The sequence below is a fragment of the Dermacentor silvarum genome, chromosome 7 (assembly GCF_013339745.2).
Source record: "Dermacentor silvarum isolate Dsil-2018 chromosome 7, BIME_Dsil_1.4, whole genome shotgun sequence".
Lineage (NCBI taxonomy): Eukaryota > Metazoa > Arthropoda > Arachnida > Ixodida > Ixodidae > Dermacentor > Dermacentor silvarum.
Window position 1 is genome coordinate 61,715,755 of NC_051160.1, and position 22,549 is coordinate 61,738,303.

At 50.4% G+C, this 22,549-nt stretch overlaps 1 protein-coding gene across 1 annotated transcript in view; it reads left to right on the forward strand.

The window, feature by feature from the left end:
* The window catches only part of LOC119458115 (leukocyte elastase inhibitor A), a 210,968-nt gene that overhangs the window by 121,573 nt on the left and 66,846 nt on the right, over positions 1–22,549 (forward strand). The window lies entirely within an intron of this gene.

Below are 22,549 nucleotides of genomic sequence, written 5' to 3' on the forward strand. Positions count from 1 at the left end.
TGAACGGGACTCAACACTTTTATCGCGTTTCGACGCGCTCCCTTCGTCGTTCTCTGCTTGTTAGCTCTTTGAATGTGCCCTTTATTATCACATTTGAAACAGATTGCCGCAATGTGCGGGCACAGACTGCACAAAACTGCATGACGAGAGTCGGCTGACATAGCTGAATGACGATGGTGCCACTACCACGACGGCATCACGACCATACCTAGTGGCCTAAGCTACTGGACAACTTGAGCCACTGGGTCGGGGTAGTATAGGCGTGATGACGGCATGACAGAGCAAGATCACGAAGCTGGAACGACGACGATAGAACGACCACGACGGCACCACGAGCAGGAGCGCATACCTATTGACCCAAGCAAGTAAACAACTTCGACCACTGCGTCGACGTAAGAGGCTGGAGAGACAGACAGATGGACAGCCCCGCGTAACCGGAGTACATGCGCGACGCGAACAATGTCGTACATTCCGAGAGGCACGGAAGCACCGGCGATTACGCTTGAGTCAATTACGATGAGTTCGAGAGCCTTGTCAAGCGGTCATCAAGACTACTTTTTCTCTCGTAACCCCAGTTTGTACTCACACTGTTTTGCAAACTGAAATGAAGCTTTGATTGATTGAGTGATTGATTGATTGATTGATTCATTGATGTAGAGTCCCATATAAATAGCCGACGCGCTTGACCCGGAGATCAGATTCTGACGATAGCTGACTTTTAATTCTCGCCGCTGTTGTAGTGCCGGAGTGTTACTTGCCTTGCTGTGCAGGAGTTCGCCTAATAAAAGGTTCAATTCATAATTCACAGTTTTTACACCACGTCGCTCTTCACCGTCACTACAACGTGACAACATCAACTGGAATTTTACAATTTTTTTTTAATTGATTAGACGCCCATAGTAATCATGAATTCTGCATTTGCTGTCACGCATAAATGATCATAAGAATATCTGTCCCAGTTATCACCTCTCCATTTTGCCACTTCTTCACTATTTTGTATTAAAATATTTCTCCTTTCCGTTTTTATATTTCATAATCAGAAACATTTCCTCCTTTTCCTTTCTTTTTGTGCCACGGCAACCTCTCATCATCGTGAATAATATTTTGGCGTCAGCAGACAACTATCATCATCACCACCATCATCATCTGCAACACACTTCTGCAGCGCACCGAAGACGGCTTAAAAAAATGTGGACCGCTTGCACTAGTGGTGCATGCAAAGCTGGAGTAAACAGCGGAGGTTTTACTAGGCTTGGCCAAGTTTTGCTAGGAAATGCTATGCGCTGCTAGGCACGGTATTGCGAATCTACTCGCCGCCGACGCGCAGATTCTCGCTTGGCCGTGCGACGCACTTCAAGATGAGTGGCTTCTTCGGGTGTCTGGATCTTCTTTGGTCGTCCCATGTCAAGGCTACATGTACTCGTCACAGAGTAAACGAAAGCTCTGCCGCCATGGCGGCGGCTCCGAGCTTTATCTCCCAGGTGACTTCACAGCCAAGCTGCCACTCGACACTTGCCGGGGAATGGCTTGTCGAAACCTGCCGTCACGGACACCGCGCGCGTTCGGCGCGAACGCAGGGAAACGGGGAAACGCGGACGTCGTCGGCAGCAGCAGCTCTGCGCGTTGCCTCGTTGGTGCTGCTACAATTTCTTTCTTTCTCACTCTCATTTTCTCTTTCTCTCTCCCGAGTGTAGCGCGCGCCGTGCCAACACCACCTTGGCCGCGCATGCACGCTTTCCCTCGCCTTAACATCCTATGTCAATGGAACATGTACACGGCACGGAGAGGAGGTAAAGCACACGCCTCTCCGCGAGGTGGTTGCTAGGCAACGCGCAGTGACGTCTTCGCTAGGCGAGTTTTTGCGCACGCTACGCGTGGAAACGAAAAGCTTAAACAACTCCGCTGTGAAAAAAAAAAGAAAAAGAAACACCGCGTGAGCAAACCACGAGCCGTTCTATTTCACTTCGCTGTCATCGTCCCTCCAGGCTGCGTAGAGTTTGTTCAAGGCCCCCGAGGACTTCGAGCCGGCCGCTCAATTCGTGTCCGAGCAAGGCTCTCCGGAAGCAGCCACAGGATCACGAGGACATTTTAGAAGGCTCACAACCGCCAGCGGACGCGTTCCTCACGCGGTCGCCACACTCAAGCAGCCACGCAAGACGACCTCGGCTATCCTCGCTTCCCTCGTGTTACATAAAAACGCGCCGGTAAGAGATCCACCATGAAGCCTGGGAACCAGAAACAGTTGCCGCCAGGCTCTCTAGCCTTCCTCGATGTTCACGGTTGAAATCTCGGTATCGTTTGGAGCCAACAGTGGGCGGGGGCTGGATTCCGTATCTGCCGACGGCGTCCCCATCGCATACGAGTAACAATTTCCATCGTTGCCGCGATGCCGGCGTACGGTGGAAGAATTGGCATCCAGACATTGTCGCTTCTTCGGCGGAACAAACCGTATGTTCTCCACGGCATCGGGTCGACACGCATGTGCAGCCTACGTCGAGCTTCAGGGAAAGTGACGACCTCTCGAGCCAAGCCACGACGCTATCTTAAGAGACCCGCCACCTCGCAGTTATGGTTCACCACGAAAGCGAATACTGTGCTGCCCCTGAAAACGGGCTCGTACGAGACTCCTCAGCAGAAGACCGACACAGCCTCAGAAACGCGCTCCTGTTCTGAGCCAACGATGAGATGGCCGCAGACGTTGGACGCCGCCGCCGGCCGACTGCTTTGGATCAAGACACGGGGCGTCACGCGTAATGCCAATTATGAACGCGCCACAGTCTTGTCGAGCGAGGTTATCCATCAGCACAGAGAAAGACAACGCCAGATGTCTCCCAGACTGCCCAGGGTGCCGGAACGCTTGGACTTGAGAGGACGCTAGGGCTGTTGTGGTCGGCTTCAGATGAGGACCAGAAAGTCGACCCCGTCTGTCATCCTCCACACTGATGTTGTGGGGCGAAGCGGAGATTGCCCGCGGCGCGCGCCCTCTTTCGACTCGTACCACTTGCAGCTTTCGGCACCAGGGCGAGCACTCGCGTTGCCTCACTCTGCTACAGCGCATGCGTATAGTGGCGTCCCGACACTTGCGTCTTCAAGAGGGCGAGACCTCCATAGGCGAGACTCTGCAGCAGCCGCTAGAGGCGGCCGGGTCCCGCAACGTCTCTTGGCCACTATTGCCGAAGGAAGCTGTAGTGGTCTTTGACACCAGGGACCAGCTGATGTCCAGCGAGACCAAGAACGTGTCGGGGCCAGCGTGCGTCCCATGATGCGGGACAGACTCGTCCTCGAAGTACCAGTTACCGGACGAAGCAAGTCCAGGTCTGAGAACCTCGAGAAACTAGCGGCGCCGTGCTCAGCCCAGACATGGCGGAAGACGGCTCTTCGGGGCGCTGGTTGCTGGATGGGACACAGGCAGATCAGTGCAGTCCGGTCACCGAATCCACGATCCACGGGCCGGCGGGACACAGCGTGCACCTGCCTTTAGCAACGTTGCAGTGATTGCGGTAGTACAATTCTTCGGGGACGGTAGTTTTTTTTTTCGTAATTTGTTAAATGTAATAAACGCTTTTCGAAGCACAGCTCAATGGTGAGAGCATTGCACGCGTAATGCGAAGACGTGGGTTCGTTCCCCACCTGCAGACAGTTGTTTTTTCATCCGTTTTCATTTCCATTAATTTATCATTTCTTTAATTCAATTAGTAAGTACAAGTAATTGCCCCTATGTTGTCCTTGGTGTCAATGTTTGTTGGCTTCTTATGACATTAATAAAAATTGGGCCTCTCGGTTCCCTTTCTTCTTGTTCACACACACACACACACACACACACACACACACGCACACACACACACACACACACACACACACACACACACACACACACACACACACACACACACACACACATATATATATATATATATATATATATATATATATATATATATACAAAGAGTACATCGCTCGTTGTCTAGAAGAAACTTAAGCCGAGTGCACCGCTGCTCATTGACGCTATTTGGACACATGCATTGTTCCAGAGTGCCCGCGATCGGGCCGTCAAGCTCGGCTTGCCGGTCCCTACGTGGGACTAGCCGGGTGGCGCGGGGTGTCCCCTGCGTCTTCTCTGGACCTCAATAAAGTTATTTCACTCACTCACATGCATTGTAAACGCTGACGCTGCTGTTGCACCTCATGGTAGAGGGGGAATTTTTATTTTACAAAATAATAGATAAAGGAGTAACATGAAAGAAGAAAGTGATTATCTTGCAAATTTAAGGATACGGTGGTTATGCGTCACTGATAAAGTTATAATTCAAACATGGGCTCTCGTATCAATACACTCCGCGGTCCCATGAATTGCTCTCTTTCAGTACAGGGCGGAGGACCACGATCTTCCGACCCCGACGTGGGTGCGGCCCGCGACGGCTACGGGGACTCCCTGAAAAGGGAGGTACCCTAAAGCGGTTCCTCAGGACCACAAATAAAGTTCTTTGTCTGTCTGTCTGTCTCTTTCTTTGCCGCGATGAACTATCATCATCGTCATGTCTAACAGCCCCTGGTGGTGCGCGTGAACGTGACCCGACCTCGAGACGTTCGATTTCGCTTCGCTGTCATTGTTCCTCTCGACTGCGTACCGCTTGCCGAAGACCGCTGAATACTTCAGGCCCGGCGCTGACGTCGGGTCTCAACAACTTCTCTCCGAGCAGCCCCACGTTCAGGAGGACTCTACAAAGGTCTCACAACCGCCAACGGACGGGATCCTTAGGTAATCGTCTCGTTCGAGCAGCCAGGCAAGACGTCAACCGCAGGAAAGTCTCTATTACCAGCCACGGCTTGCAAGAAAACTGACCACCAAGCAATTCAACATGAAACCAGGCAACTTGAAACGATTGCCTCCGGGTTCTAGCCTTCCTCAATGTTCGCGCCTGAAGATCCAGCGCCGCATCGCTCGGAGCCAGCTGTGGGCGGTGGCTGGATTCCGAAGCTGCCGACGGCGTTACCCTGGACAACGGCCGATAACTTCCGTGGGTGCCACGAAGCCACCGTACAGCAGCGAACTTGGGCTCGGGACTTCGTCGCTTCTTTTGTGGATCAAGCCTGCCGTCATCCACGGCGACGGCTCGCAACTCGTGCGCTCTCAACGCCGAGCTTTGGTGAGAGTGACGACCTCGCGCTTCATGCTGCCACGCTGTTCTCAGAGCCTCATCAACCCGCAGTTAAGGTTCATCAAAGACAACCTGCCGTCGCCTCTGAAAATTGGCCTTTCTAAGACACCTCATCACAAGACCGACTCACCCACCGCGACGCGGGGCTTTTCTCTGCCACGCGACGTGTCTCGGACGCTGTTTGCGAGAAAAAGCGAGCGAGCGGCAGGGCGTGTCGCCGACACTGCAGGACGCGTCACTGTCTTGTCGAGCGAGATCTTGAAGAAGAGCGAGAGGAAGCCAACGATAGGCGACAACCAGACTGCACAGGGTGTCGGAGCTCTTGCACTTGAGAGGATGCCGGAGAGGTATGCTTGGGCCCACGACAAGCTGGTCGACTCCGTCCGTCTCCGTCAGCGCGTCGTCTACCCTCGTGCGTCAAACCGGCTATTTCCAACACCGCAGCTCTTTTCGACTCGAACTACTTGCGGCCTCAGAGCAAGTACCCACGTCGCTGCGCGTTGCTACAGCCCAGGCATCGTTCCGTGCCAGTCTTTGCGTCTTCAAATGAGTGAGACTGTGCAGAAGCCGCCAGACGCCGCCGCCGGGTGGCGCTGCCCGTGATCACTGTGGCCGGCCTTCACGGCGCCGATTGGCTTTCACGGATAGCTTTCGGGTGCTGGTTGTCGGTGGCGGCGAAAGAGGGCCAGCGCCGCGCGGGTGACGAAGCCACAAACTGTGGGCCGACGTTTCACAGCGCAGACCAGCGGCTGTAAACGCGGCCGTGGTTTAGATAGTACAATTTACGAGTGCCGTTAATATTTCGTATTTACCTAGATGGAATAAATGTTTTGCGTAGCACGTGCATCTCTTATTTGGTGAATGGCATTCACCCCCGACTAGACTGCATTCTAAATAATTTACACCAGGGCGTTTTAAGCGTTCAGCTAAGACGTCCCGCATAGAAACGTCTTAGTAAACCACGCGCGCTCGGCCTGGAGAACGCGGAACATAAAAAGCGAAAAAAAAAAAAAAAAGGCAGATCCCACGCCCTGTGGGAATCGATGTTATGCGAAGCAGTGTGCGGGGAGCCTACCAAGTTAACGAAACGACCATGATAACACCAAGATGCAGGCGGCTCTTTCTTGACCTACAGACACGCATGTCATGACATTCATGTCATGAGTCCTCATGAGTCCCTTAGCTACACCTAAGAGACCTTAAGGCGAAAGCCTTAGTCATGATAATGACTATCACTTCGACCATCAACCTTTAGCCTTTTCCTTGACTTACTACCACACCCGAACCCATTTCATTGGTTTTTGAGTGTTAATAATTTTTTGCTGAGGCAGTCTCATATTTACTGAGTCATGGTTATGACTATGACTTCTACCACAATCCTTTAGTGTTTCCTTCACTTAGTACCCACGTCCGAACCCATTTCAGTGATTTTTGAGTGTTAATCTTTTTCGCTGGGTCATTTGACACGCATGTCATGACATTTATGTCATGACCTATCAATTATGCTTGTCATACACTCCTGTAATACTATGCCGATTTTGGCACATAACAAGTTAACTAAACGACCATGAGAGCACCAAGACGTAGGCGACTGTTTCATGACCGACATGACACGCATGTCATGACATTCATGTCATGACTTATCATTTATGTTCATCACATACTATTGTCATAGAATGCCAATTTTGGTACATACCAAGTTAACGAAACGACCATGAGAGCACAAAGACGTAGGCGGTTAGATAGATAGATAGATAGATAGATAGATAGATAGATAGATAGATAGATAGATAGATAGATAGATAGATAGATAGATAGATAGATAGATAGATAGATAGATAGAGTGAGTGAGTGAGTGAGTGAGTGAGTGAGTGAGTGAGTGAGTGAGTGAAATAACTTTTATTACAGGTCCGGCGAGGACGCGAACTCGTCGCGCACCCGGCTAGTCCCACGTCGGGACCGGCAGGTCTAGCCCACCGGCACGGTCGCGGGCACGCCGGACAGCCAGGATTTGCTTGTCTAGAGCGGGGCTACGCAGAAGCGAGTCCCACTCATCCTTTCTGAACTTGGGGTATCTCGACCCGCACTCCCAGAGCATGTGTGCTAGAGTGGAGGTCTGCCCACAGGATGGGCAGGCGTCGTCGCGATATACGTCAGGGTAAACTTCGTGCACAACGGCCAGACACGGATATGTGCCGGTCTGTAAAAGTCTAAGCGAAACCGCTTGCGCCCTATTCAATTTGGGATGAGGGGGTGGAAAGACCCTTCTGGACATGTAGAAAAATTTTGTCACCTCGTTGTGAGTAGCGGGAGGATCCCTGTGGCCGTAGGGGGGAGGGGTGTCGGCTCTCCTTACAGAGGAAGCGCGGTCGGTGAGGTCGCGCGCAGCCTCGTGAGCAGACTCATTGAGGTTCGGGGGAGCACCCTCGACCGACCCTACGTGAGCGGGAAACCAGTGAATCGAATGATGCGTGAGAGCATCAGGATTGGAGACGCTAAGAAGACGAGCAGCCTGCTCGGCGATGCGACCCTTCTGAAAAGCCCTAACTGCCGTTTTGGAATCGCTGTAGATCTCAGACCCACGACCGTCTAGCAGGGCGAGGGCGATAGCTTTCCAATAGCGCTTCAATTCGCACTTCAGACCCCGAAGTCGCCGAGCAAGATAGATAGATAGATACTGTCAAAGTAGCAAATGTTGGCCAAGAAATGCTCCGCACTTAAAATTCGCCGACATTTCCACTCCGTGAAGATGGTTAACCAGCGAAGCTGAAACGTGCGGCCCCGGTGTTTATCACTGGGTTAATCCTCCGGGTTTATTAAGGTATTTCTCAATTATGAGGTTACACACACTGGGCAGCTCCAACCTCAAGACACGAGTGGGCAGTCCAGCGAGCCCGGGAGGCGGCGACGAGGCATGACCTCGAGTCGTCTCATAACAGAACTGAGCCGGGGTCATTAAAATTTGCCGGACTTTGAATAAAGTTGTTTTCATCCATCCACCCGTTCGACTGGGACGGATAGAATGACGTCACTGACGGTATGCCCGCAGTCCGCCGTTGTTGCTTGCGTTCGATGTCTCGAGTTTTCTCGGCGGCGTGGTTAGCAGCATTCGCATGCCATTCCCGCTTGCGATTCTTCCAAATTAAATTGCTTCAAAATTAAATCTGCCCGTTACGTAAGACAATGAATGGCTCATACCCCCTGAAGCAATGGCTATGACCCCCGTAAATGCAGCCTCACCATTACGACGACAAAAGAGGAGTGAAATTCTACGCGGGAATGATTGGCGGCAACGCAGCCAGCTGTGGAAGAAGACGACGACGACGAACGCGGGAGCATATGCACGAGTGCGTGCCGAGCACGAGCACGAGCCAAAATTGACAGTCACTTAAGTATCCTTACGGGACTTGAATTCGAAAGGATTAGGACTTCTTTAAGCTATCCCCTTAAATTAAAGCTCCTCCTTAATCCACCTTGCTCTAATTTGTACCAACCTTAATCCATCTTAACCCACCTTAAACCAAAATCGCGGGAGTGGGCCCGGAGTGGGTCCGGAGAGCTCACGACATCGGGAAAGCCTTTGGCCTACCGGTGCCTACGTGGGCGGAGCCACCGACTTAGCCTGGGGGCTTTTGCCCTCGGGCCCTAGTTTCTCTGGACCTAAATAAAGTTCTTGCCATGCCATGCCATGGGCCCGGTCCGACACCGTGGCTGTTCACTATGCGATTTCTCAGTGCGAGCCGCAGCAGGTCTAGCGCCGGGAACGTGACGTCATCGCTTGGTCACCTGGTTATTGGTATACCATCGGATGATGACAACGGACGCCGGATTTTCCGCTTCATGGGGTATATAATGTTTTCGCGTTTTCACCGTGGCACGTAAGCACGTACAGGGTCGTCCACTCTTGGGGTGAACACGGCTCAGCGTGGCCGCGGAGCGCCACTGCTTCCGGCGCAGCCGCGCATCGAAGCGAAGCGGCGCAGGCGCACAGTCACCCAGGGGACGCGTCGTCTGCTACAGCGCTGTACCGCGCCGCTCTAGCTTTGCTGTGAAGTGCACTTCACTAAACGTAGGCGATCGAGCAGCCGAGGCGGCGTCGAGGGATAGCGCGCTTCACTAACTGGAGTATTTTCCTGCTGGTTTTCTCTACAGCTTCTGAACAGCCTGCTTAGCGAATTTGCGTAAACAGAAACATGCTTCTCAGCGCATAAACGACTAAGCGTTTTTTTTCTTTTTTTCTTTTATTGCTGCTTCTGAGCAGCTATCTCTGCTGCTCAGAAGCCGCAGAGATAGCTAGAGGAGGTGATGATTGTGTTAGCACGCTGTCTATTCTTTTATCAAAGAAAGAGCTAGAACTTTTTGGCATAGTAGCCACGTGACTGTTTTCCTTTTCTTCTTTCCTTCAGTGCGTATTTTGCAGTGCCTTTCCCAGAGAGTATATATATGCTTACCAGCTGCAATAAAGCAATTGTTGAAAGTTAGCGCTCGTCCCGTGTTCTTCCTCGTCCTTGTGTCGTTTTAGCGCTATGAATCCCAGTTAAAATTACAATGACCTACCAACACGCCCAAACTTCCCTGATAAAGGACAACACCTCTGCCTCTCTCTCTCTCTCTCTCTCTCTCTCTCTATATATATATATATATATATATATATATATATATATATATATATATATATAATCATATCGTAACAAGCCAACAAACAAAGCCACCATATACAGCATAGGGGAAATTACTTGCACTTATCAATTCAAATAAAGAAACGGTAACGTTAGCCAGCGCCACCACTCACACATCCGCCGGCCAAGGTTTGTAAGTGGTGGCGCTGGCTGACGCTCCTAGGTTTAGGTCTAGTAGTAAAAACATAAATACCCCAGAAAGTGGATGGGAAAACGGCGCCGCGGTAGCTCAGTTGGTAACAGCATCGGACGCCTAATGCGAAGACGCGGGATCGTTCACCACCTGCGGCTAGGTGTGTTTTCATCCGCTTTCATTTCCATTAACTTGTCCTTTCTTTATTTCCATTAATAAGTACAAGTAATTTCCCCTATGCGGTCCGTGGTGTGCTTATGTTTGTGTACTACAGTTAACCCTGGGAATATACAGGGTGTTTCAGCGAACACTTAAAAAAAAAATTAATGGTTGCCTGTGGCAGATAGCACAATTGTACTTCATGAGCTGGTCTACTCGAAGAGGTTGACATCACTTGCACAAAAAATTGAAGCGCATAATCGGCTTATCACCAAAAATTACTAATTTAGTTTTTAACTAATTACCTTATGGTCCATATTGCAATTTACAAATTCGAGCCGTGGAGCTCGCTAGGCGGATCCACTTGGAACGAATTCTCAGGATGACACCGGTTTTGAGATATTGATTCCCGAACTTTGCGGAGACGTGTATTGGCGTTACAGTTTCCTTTGTGCTTCAATGCATACGACGTTTTGTAAGAAAGTAAATGGAACGTCAATGCTTTTCTGCCCAAAGCTGGGGCGACGGGATAAGAACACAAAACAAAGAGAAATTTCATAAAAGCCAACGGGACTGGCACACAATCGAGCCCTCGCGTGCTGAGGGAGGTCGCGTTGCACAGCCAATTTCTACGCGGCGAATGTCTGAAGCAAGACAGCCACTGCGCTTTGCAGTGAAGCGGTAGCAGGGAACTTTGCCTAGAGTAGGGCAGGTACGATCGATGTTCAAAAATTCATGCCTCAAGTAAAAGAAAAATTTAAATGAGATGATAATGAAAATCAAACGCCAATAAGCAGGTCTATCTAATGCACTTCGTGCCATATTTTTGCGAGGAGCGCCTTGTTGTCAAAATCTTCACTGAAAATCGACCAAATGCGAAATTTTTTATGCATGGCATGTTATTTCAGAAAGTTCCTACATGTACTTAGTGCAATATACAGCTGTGGGAAAATCCAGTAAAGCTGTTACAACAAACAAATGAATAGTGATTCTGCCTAAAAAAGAAGGGCAATTCTGCAGATTTTTGTCAAAACTCGGGACTTCAAAAGAAATGTTTCTGAACAAATTTAACAATAAACATATTCACATATTCAGAACAAATCTTTGTAAATCAGTAGTCAAAGTTGAGAAGCGTTAGGCCATAACATAAATTTTATATTATCTTTCATTCAGAACGTTGTTTCCCATTCCTGCGGAAATTTTCAGAGCACCTCAAGTGACAAGGAGAGTTTTTATACAACAAAAGCGTCTTAGGAAACCACGTTGAGGAGGGTAATAAAGAGCCACGAATTTTTTTTTCAAAGCAACACCTGACATGGTCAAAACAAAGAGGTCTGGGACACTGCGTGGAATGACCCGATAACAATATGGCTGCTCTCGCTGTAACAGGAGGCCTGGGGAGCCGCGAAAGGCGTCAAAGGGAAACGTGGATGGCGATGCCACTTGGAACCGGGAGCACCAGTTCCCCGTGACGTGACGGACTTTCATAGCCTCTGTTTCTGTCTAACACTCAATAAACAAGCACTACTTTGCAGCTTGAAGGAATCCGAGACCCAGCGTAACGAGTTTCGATTACCTCAGTTTTGATTAGTGACTCAGTGGCTGTGGCGTTGGTCTGCTGAGATCGACTTCGACAGACGGCCGACGGCTGCCGCGTTTGGATGGGGCAAAACGCAAGAACACTCGCGCACAAGCGTGCTTCTGGCGCACGTTAGAAGAAACCCAGGTGGCCATAATGAACCCGGAGCCCGCCTCTAGTAGCGTTTCACCTAACCAACTGCGGAGCTTTCGGGTAAATAAAGCCCGCAATTTAGCCCTCATTGAGTTCGCACCGACTTTCCTGTCTTCCACTCGTAAGCAAAGGGCCTCGATTCGTGATTCCTGGGCACTCGGGTTTAGTCCTGTATCACGATCACCTACTCTCGAGCGCCAATGATTTAGGGTGTAGGTTGGAACCTCGGGACGTTAGCCGGAACTATGAAACACCAGGATATGAAACGCCCCGTCAAATTGGGGTATCAAATGTGTTACGCATGCAGCTCCGGTAGTCCATTGCCAACGTGTTTGAGAGCACCCCGGTCATCGCAAATTTAAGCTTGGGAAGCAGCCTTACACAGCAGCAGAACGTCGTGTCCACTGAGCTATCGTGGTGGGTGCGTCTCTCCCCAATGGCTTGCGGAAGGTCGGCTTTTACTTTCGCTTGACTGCACGTGCGTGAGTGCTTGGGCGACACCTTTTAATGCGAAAGCATTATATACCCCACGAAGCAGAAAATCCGGCGTCCGTTGTTATCATCCGATGGCACAAACACCCGATGGTACCGACAGATTATATTAATGAATGCTGGAAAGCGGGCCAAATTCCAAAACAGTGGAAGACAGCGCATGTCATATTAATAGCTAAGCCAGGAAAACGCCTACAATTGGAGCATATAAGACCTATATCTCTCACATCTTGTGTAGGGAAGCTAACGGAACATGCAGTCTTAACGAGAATGGCAAATTACATGGAAGACAGAGATCTACTGCCCGCCACAATGCTGGGATTCAGAAGGAACCTCTCAACTCGAGACGCAATGCTCCAGCTTAAGCACCAAGTCACAGACGACCCAAGTAGATCAACCAGAGCTATTCTTGGCCTTGATTTAAAAAAAAGCCATTTGACAACGTGTCGTACGCAACAATACTCAACAGATTGAAAGAGCCAAGCTTAGGAGAGAGAATATGCAACTATGTTCGAGATTTCTTAACTGGCAGAAAAGCAAAGATCAATATAGGAAATTTGGAATTGGAAGGTGTAAATATAGGTAGCGCAGGCACGGCACAAGGATTGGTGATAACGCCCATGCTCTTTGATCTAGCACTTATCGGATTGCCAACCAAACTAAACGAAATAGATGGCCTAAATCTAAATCACACCTTATACGACGATGACATCACCATATGGGCGAAAGTGGCAGTGATGTATGTACAAATAGAACAAACACTTCAGAACGCAATCGAGACAGTAGAACGATACTTAGAAGGGACCGGGCTGGCCTGCTCGGCTGAAAAGTCGGAATTATTGCTATACATGCCCACACGAAGAGGACGCAAACCAAATAATAGCAAAGAACGGAATGAGCCAGAAGAAGCAGAAATAAAACTAAGAACTGCGGATGGAGCACTCATACCTAACGTGGATAAAATCAGAATACTAGGACTAATAATAGAGGCCAAAGGCAACAACCGGGAAACAATCAGGAAATTAGAGGGAACAGTTTCTCAAATAATAAGATTAATCAAAAGCATAACTAACAAACACAACGGAATGAGAGAAAAAGACACAATAAGACTGGTACAGGCATTCGTCCTAAGCAGAATAGTATACGTAGCACTATACCTCAGGTGGTATGTGACTGAAAAGAACTAAAATGTCTAATAAGAAAAGTATACAAGCAGGCATTAGGACTACCAATAAGCACTATTAAAGAAAGACTACTAGCATTAGGACTATACAGAACACGTTGGATGAACTCATAGAAGCTCAGTGCATATCACAGTATGAACGACTGTCTAATACCAAGACAGGAATAAGTATATTAGAAATATTGGGTATTAACTACCCCACACAACACGGAGAGAAGAAGGAAATGACAAGAGAGATCAGAAATATGATAATGGTCCCCCCCCCCCCCCCCCTGCCAAATAACATGCATCCCACGCAACATGAAGGCCGAAGACAAAGCTGAGCCAAGGAGATGCAGAAAAGATTTGTACAAGATAAAGCAGCAGTTTTTGTAGATGCTGCTAGACACAAACGCAGGAAGGAATTCACTGCAGTCGTAGTAAATCACAAAAAAGAATGTCACAGTTTCGCCCTAAGGGCGAAGCAATGAATGCGATAGCAACACAGCAATGTCATACGAAGTAAGATGAGCGGCCTTGGTAGCAATATGAATTGTAGTAAACATGAGCTGATTAAGTAAGCAGGTGTGCTGCGGCGTAAGTAGACCGACATGAAGAGAGACTCGATGACACGAGAAGGCGCGTGTGAAACGGTGGTGTTGATGAGAAGCGCTTACCGTGGGCAGCGCGTGCGAAGGGACACACCTGTAGTGCTGCACTGCCGATCTGGGCAGCATTGCATGTGTAGCGTGCAATGTGTGCAAAATGTGGCCCGACTATTACTAACTGAATGAACAAGCGTGGCGTGAGCGCGCACAAACAAACATGAATAGATCACACTGAATGACTGCAGCCAACGACTGTCAAAACGCTGGCAACGAGCGCATACGCCGCGCAGCGGGCGAAGGTACGTGCGGTCTATCGCTTCAACGGAAACTGAGCGGCGAATGCACGGCGCATAAAGGTCAGAGCCGTGTGGAGATAAGCGACGGTGCGGTCGAACGAACGACGAGCGCGGTTGTTGGCAGCGTAGAAGTGCGCCCTACCCCCCCCCCCCCCCCCCCCGCTACCTCCGGCACTGGCTTCCCGCTTCCTTGCTTGCGCGTGGGAGAGATAAGAGACTGTGCGGACGAGCGACGAGCGCGGTTGTTGGCAAAAAGTGCCCCCCCCCCCCCCCCCCCTGCTCCCTCCGGCGCTGGCTTTCCGCTTCCTTGCTTGCGCGTGGGAGATTGAGTGCGTTCGCTCTCCGTGATAGCGCGCGTCCCCGCACGCTTCCGCTGGGGCATACGGCGCGCGGCAAAGATTTTATCTATACGGAACCTCACGGCGACGGCGACGGCGACGACGACGGCAGAAATCCGGTTGAAGTGTCCATATAATTGCTATCGCAATAAAATGATTGTGTAACAAGCATCACAATAAATACACAATATACAGAAGCAGCAGAAGAAACGGCGATAGTACTTGCAATAACACAAACAGAAGTATACATAATAATCAGTGACTCACAGGCAGCAATTCGCAACTATGCAAATGGCCAAATCTCCCCAGAGGCACTACACATATTATTGAAAGGCGCAAAAAAAAATAGAAGACAAACTTGTTCAATTACTGTGGACACCTACCCATACTCCGACCTCACCGGGGGAAGGCGGAAACAACCAGGCGGCACACAACGCAACTCGATGGCTAACCGACCTAGTTGCGACAAACAATGGTACCGTCAACTCGGGGCCCGCCGAAGAAGGTGAGGACGGAGATTGGGAGTGGGGAGAAAGATTGGCCAAATAAAAGGATAAACAACACATTATAAAATACAGAGGTGTATTTATCCACCCCCTCATCAAAAACTAAATAAATCGCACTCTGTCCAGTGGCGGCAGTTACAAAGGAGGACATAGTGTAATCCAGTAATGTGGAATATACTTTATCCAGACATATACACAACAAACAAATGCAAGTCTTGCGGCTGAAGAGCAACGCTTGAGCATATGCTGGGGGAATACCAAGAGCTAACGAGTAGCAACGGGGAGAGAGCCTCTAGCGAAAGCCTCCGCACGCGTTGATGTGCTCTGCTGCTCAGCTCAGCCCCAGAAGATCACCTGTGGGCAGTTCAGCGGGCCGACGACGACGCCAGAGTCCAAGGGCTCGTGGCAGACGTCTAGGCAGGGTGTGGCCCATCCTATTAACTTGCCGGACAAAAATAAAGCTTTTAACCACCTACCTACCTACCAACACCCACTCGACCAAGTGATGACGTCACGTTTCGGGTGCTAGACCTGCTGCTGCGGCTCGCACTGCGAAATCTCACGGAGACCTGTCACGGCATCGGACCTGGCCCACTCCCAAAGTGGATTAAGGTGGATTAAGGTTGGTAAAAATTATAAGAAGGTGGATTAAGGTGGAGTTTAAATTTATGGTGAAAACTTAAAACAAGTCCTAATGCTTTCGAATTCAAATCACGTAAGGATATTTAATTATTTGACTACCGATTTTTGTATACCTGGAGGCTAGTGACACCAGTTCCCCTTCCTTAAATGTAATCATCTTCCGTCAGAAATCTGTCTGGCTGGATTAGAAATATTAGAAGCGAGAACGGTTAAGAAGTTCCCGAATGTCAGCTTGGCTGGAGCATTTCTCGCATCTAATGTTTTTCGTCTTCCAAGTCGAGCGCGCGCGCGCTTCACAAAGGAGCTTTCATGCATGGTGTCTTAGACGAACGCGTAATATGTTCTGGTTTATTTAGAATGCAGTCTAGTCTGTGGTGAATGCCGTTCGCAAAATAAGAGATGCAGGTGCTATGCAAAATATTTATTACATCTGGGCAAATACGAAATAATAACGTTTCACGTAAGTTCTACTATCGAAACCACTGCCGCGTTTACAGCCGATGGTTTATGCTGTGAAACGTCGGCGCACAGTTGGTGACTTCGTCACCCGCGCGGCGCTGGCCCGCCTTAATCACTGCCGGCAACCAGCACCCGAAAGATTTAAAGCTAGTCGTCGACGTGAAGGCCGGCCACAGTGACCACGGGCAGCGCCACCCGGTGGCGGCGTCTGGCCACTTCTGCACAGTGTCACCCACTAGAAGGCGCAGAGGCTGGCACGGAATGACGTATGCTCAATGACGTGGGTGCTTCCTCTGCAGGTGCAAGTGGCGCGAGTCGCGAGCGCTGGTGTTGAAAATCGCCGGTTCGACGCGCGAGGGTGGATGACGCGCTGACGGAGACGGAGACAGACGGAGTCGACCATCTTGTTCTGGCCCGAAGCAGACGGACAAAAGACAGCCGTGGCGTCCTCTCACGTGAAAGCGTTCCGGCACCCTGTGTAGTGTGGTTGTTTTCTAGCGATGGCTTCCTCTCACGCCGCATAAGAACCTCGCTCGGGAAGGCAGTGACGCGTCCTGCAGAGTTGGCAACACGCGCGGCTTCTCGCGCAATTTTTATCGCCAACAGAACCCGAGCCATGTCACGTGGCTGAGGAAAGCTACGCGGCACGGGGGTTGAGCCGGTCGTGTGATGAGGTGTCTCACTGAGACGAATTTTCAGAGGCGACTGGAGGTTCTCGTTATGGAACCACAACCGTGGGTTGGTGAGGCTCTGAGAGCAACGTGGTAGCCCGGACAGCGAGGTCGTCACTTTCACCAAAGCTCGGCGTTGAGAGCACTCGAGTTCCGAGCTGTTGCCGTGGAAGGCGACAGGTTTTATCAGCAAAAGAAGAGACGATGACTCGAGACCAAGTGTGCTGCCGTACGCTGGCTTCGTGCCATACACGGAAGTTGTCACCCGCTGTCCAGCGAAACGCCTTCGGCAGCTCCAGAATCCAGCCACCGCACAAACTTGGCTCCGAACGATGCGGCGCTGGATCTTCAGGCGCGAACATCGAGGAAGGCTGGAGCCAGGAGACAACCGTTTGAGGTTGCCTGGCTTCATGGTGGATTGCTTAATGGTCCGTTTTCTTGCAAGCCGTGGCAGGTAATAGAGAACAAATCTTTCCTGCAAAGGACGTCTTGCCTGGCTGCTTGAACGTGACGATCGCGTAAGGATCCCGTCCGCCGGCGGTTGTGAGGCCTTTATAGCATCCCCCTGGTCGTGGGGCTGCTCGGAAAGCCTTGTTCAGACGCGACGTCAGCGGTGGGCCTGAAGTATTCAGTGGCCTTCGGCAAGCGCCACGCAGTCGCGAGGAACGATGACAGCGAAGCAAAACCGAACGTCTCGAGATCCGGCCACGTTCACGTGCACCACCACGAGAATGGGGCTGTTACACATAACGATGATGATAGTTCGCCGCGGCAAAGAAAAGGAGGAATTCGTGGGAACTACAAATAGTCTGTTGATACGAGGGCTCATGTTTGAATAATAAATTTATTAGCGACGAAAAACGGCTGTCTGGTTTTAAATTGGCAAAATATTCGCTTGCTTCTTTCATCCTCATTCTTCATCTTTCATTTTTTGTAAAAATTCGATTTTTATAAAGCCTGCCTTAAGCAATAAGAAATGCGGCCTAATTCATCGACTTGAGGTTTGAGACAGTGACGTGTCGTGGAAGTAGGCGAAGAGTTGAACATCAAATTGGATATGCTATCCCCTTAAGTCCCGCACACAGTCACAATGGCTACTTGAGCTATGGTATATTCAACAGCGCGTATTTTTAGTCAACGGAGATTGGATTAAGGTGGATTAAAGTGGATTAAGGTGGAGTTTTCGTTTTGGATAACTTAAAAGGAAACTTCTGACATTTACGGGAGCAGTTTTTGCTTCTGATTTTCCTAGTTCTCTATGCCGAGCGCGCGTGGTTCACTAAGAAGCTGTTGTGCATGACGTCTAAACTGAACGCGTTATATGCTCTCGTGTACTTAGAATGCAGAATAGGCGATGGTGCATGCAGTTCACAAAAAATTCAGAGCCATTCCCCTGTCGAGAAAATGAGGGTAAGCGAAGCTTCTGGCAAGACGAAGGCGTTCAGCTTCGTTTGCCCTAAACTCAGGGTCGGCGGCTCCTCGCTGACGTTTGGCCTCAACATCGCACTCCCGCAACTCGGCTCCCGCGGCTTTTCACTGACGTTTCGCCTGGGCTTCGGAAGCCGTCACGCTAGAATCGGCATGCTAGGATCGGACGAAAAGCTTCGCTTACCCTCATTTTCTCGACAGAGGGAGGGCTAGTGATTTCGTCTCCTTGGGTCCCACGTGTGACAAGAGTAGTTCGCGTTACAGGTACCCGAGCCCACAGGGGTATGTGCCATTGAGCTTGGACCCCTCCTGCACAATCACCAGGATCGGCCCCATTTTTAGCGTGACACCACCAATACCACCACCACCACTGCCGACACTTGTAAAGCAATACAAGCTTCGCTTGAATAAGAGATGCACGTGCTACGCAAAACATTTATTACATGTGCGAAAATACGAAATATTAACGTCCCACGTAAACTGTACAATCGAAACCACTGCAACATTTACAGCAGCTTGTCTGCGCCATGATAGCTGGGCTCATAGTTTGTGACTTCGTCACCCGCGCGGCGCTGGCCCTCCATCACTTCCGACAACCAGCACCCGAATGATTTCCGCGAAAGCCAACCGACGACGTGAAGGAAGGCCACATCAATGCCTCCTAAAATTTTTAGGAGGCGTTGGCCACAGTGACCGCGGGCAGCGCCACCCGGCGGCGGCGTCTGGCGGCTTCTGCGTAGTCTCTCCCCTTTGACGACGCAGATCACGTAGACGCTGGCACGGGACAACACATACGCTGTATACAGCGTGCAACGACGTGGCTGCTTCCTCTGCAGCTGCAAGTGGCGCGAGTCGGGAAGGGCTGCGGTGTTGGAAGTAGCCGGTTTGACGCACGAGGGCTGACAACTCGCTGACGGAGACGGACGGAGTCGACCAGCTTGTCTTTGGCCGAAGCAGACGACAACAGCCCTGGCGTCCACCCGTGTCCAAGCGTTCCGGCACCCTGCGCAATCTGGTCTTCTAGCGTTGGCTTCCTCTCGCGCTGCTTGAAAATCTTGCTCTGCCAGATGGTGACATGCCCTGCAGATTTGGCGACAGGCGCGGCGTTTCGCGCATTTTTTGATGCAAGCAGAGTCCGATACATGTTGCGTAGCAGAGGAAAGCCCCGCAGCAGAGTGGGTGAGTCGGTCGTGTGATGAGGTTTCCCATAATGGCCACTTTTTAGAGGCGATGGCAGGTTGTCTTTAATGAACCATACTTGCTGGTTGGTGAGGCTCGGTGAACCGCGCGGTAGCCTGGACCGCGAGGTTGTCACTCTCACTAAAGGCTCGGCGCTCAGAGCGCTCAGCTTGCCAACCATTACCGTGAAGGTTGACAGGTTGGATCCCCAAGATGTGCGAGGAAATCTCGAACACAAGTCTCCTGCAGTGCGGCTTCGTGTCACCCACGGAAGTTGTCACCCGTTGCCCATTCACCCGTTGCCCATTCCGGAGCCGCCGTCGGCAGCTCCGGAATCCAGCCACCGCCCACAGATGACTCCGAGTGATGCGGCGCTGTATCTTCAAGCGCCAACATCTAGATGGAAGGCTAAAGCCTGGAGGAAATCATTTGAGGTTGCCTAGCTTCATGGTGGATTCCTTAGCGGTCCGTTTTCTTGCAAGCCGTGGCAGGCAATAGAGAACAGAGCTTTCCTGCGGAGGATGTCTTGCCTGGCTGCTTGAACGTGGCAATCGCGTAAGGATCGCGTCCGATGGCGGTTGTGAGACCTTTATATCGTCCTCCTGATCGTGGGGCTGCTCGAAGAGCCTTGTTCAGACGTGACGTCAGCGGCGGGCCTGATCTATCCGGTGGCCTTCGGCAAAGGGCATGCAGTCATGAGGGGCGATGACAGCGAAGCGAAATCGAACGTCTCGAGGTCGGGTCACGTTCACGTGCAGCAGCAGAGGAAAGGGGCTGTTACACATGACGATGATGATAGTTCGCCGCGGAAACGAAAACGAGGAATTCGTATGACCTGCGTAAAATATAATGTTGCGAGGGACAGTGTTGCAATTATAGATTTATTAACAACAGATAACGACTTTGCGATTACATTTGCAAAATAATCACTTGCTGCTCTCGCTTTAATTCTTTATCCTTTATTCATTGTAAAAAATTGACTCGCCATTCAGGCCCTGCAAGAGTGGATGTCCAGAGAAGCTGTGCAACACTAACACTACAACTGTTGAGGGGCTAAGGCAGTGCTCTATTGCGTTAGGGTAAAGGTAGTAAGGTTGTGAGTAATGATCATTTTGACAGCACGCCGCCGCCAATAGCGGTTCTGCAACAACTTTGAAATAAGTTGGTAGGCTGGTTCTTTTATACAGGAATTGCTAGGGACGTCACTCCCACCATCGCAAGATATATTGTCGTTGCGGGAGCTTGCGCACTTTACCGGAAAACGTATGCGGAGAGCGCTACGTGTTATCGGGAGAGCCTTATCATCGATTCTGTGATTCGGATGCCTGTTTCGATCTTCTTTTTTATTGAAACGTATGCTGCTCTGTATGTTGCATGTGTGATTCCAAAGAACGTATTTTCTTGACTGCTTGAAGCCTGTGCCTTACGGGGGTGAGCCACTGGTTGTGCCCTGCACCTGCCGCTGGGATCGGCCCAAATTTTTGCTGACGGACGCGGACACGAAAAATGCCGACCACCGAGAGGCTAACAGCTTCGCAGTAAAAGTTCCCGCGCCACCATGACGAGTAACAGCAGCGTCTGCGCATACCATGCATTTGTCCAAATAAAGTGAATGAGCAGCGGTTCCTCTGGCTTTGGTTTGTTCTTGGAAACGAGCGATATATTGTCGGTATATATTGTCGATTTTTTATTATTTTGGCAGCCTGCCTTTAGGCATAATAAATGCGTGGTTAATTCCTTGGCTTGAGGTACTGACAGTGGTGTGTTGTGGAAGTAGGCGTAGGCGAAGAGTTCAACATCAAATTGGAGGTGTTATGGATATGGTTACGGGGTGTTGCCACTTGCGTTGTTGTATTCAGCTGCGCGTGTTTTTTAGTCAACTAGCATGTAATGAGCGCGAGAGTGGTAACTGCCCTCATCACGTCTTGGTGAATGAGCTTAATCTAGTCCCACTGTTTCAGCGTGACCCGGCAAAAGTGAGCCTCGTAGAGTGTGGGTGGCTGCAATAGAGAACGAACAATGTTTTGTACCATCTCTGCACGTACGTGATCCTCCATTTTGAGGGTTGTTGTGAAGTTGGAGGTCCCAGCGGCCACGAAGGTTCCATGGCTGGTGCCGTGTCAGGTGCCGGGAGAACCAGAGGTCCGGAGCGATCAGAAAAAGATTTGAAGAAAAACTTTATATACAAATGAACTTGATAGTTTACAAGAAGGGCTCAATAAATATTGGAGCCAACAGCATGCTAAATTCCATGTATGTCCGAGAGAGAGAGAGAGAGAGAGAGAGATACGAAGAGGGAAAGGTAGGGAGGTTAACCAAGGACGTGCCCGGTTGGCTACCCTACACTTGGGGAGGGGGACAGGGCTCAAGCTTCTATTTTATCCAGTTCATTTCCGCCTCTCACTCGTCGAGGGAATTCACTGTGTTTCTTCTCCGTCAATCAAAATCGTCGAAGCCTTCGAAAAATCCCGCCCACGACGTTGCACCGTTCCTCCGGAATCCACCTTCAATGTTGCGGAATCGCCCCCGCATGCGAGGCAACCGCGTGGCAATATGGGAACCTCTGGTCGACGCCGTTCCCACGGAAGTCCTCGACGTTGGCCTCTTGCAAGAATTTGTTGGCTCTCCGTGTCAGAGTCAGGAGATCGGGCCTTCGCGGTAGTTACCGCTTCCACGAAGGGCGGCGGCTGTTGTCTCCAACTGAGCTAGCTCCTTTGTTTGCGAGTCACAGTCGGTGCATGGCACGTCGTCATAGTCCGGGTGGAAACACAGCAAGAGCGACGTTGCCGTTTAGCGACGCACGAGGCCGAAGACCTATTGAAGCCTGGGGTCCCGGAAGTCTTCTCGGCTGACAGATCTGGGCGGTCGAAAAGCCAAAGGTACGAAACATAATTGCTTATCCATTT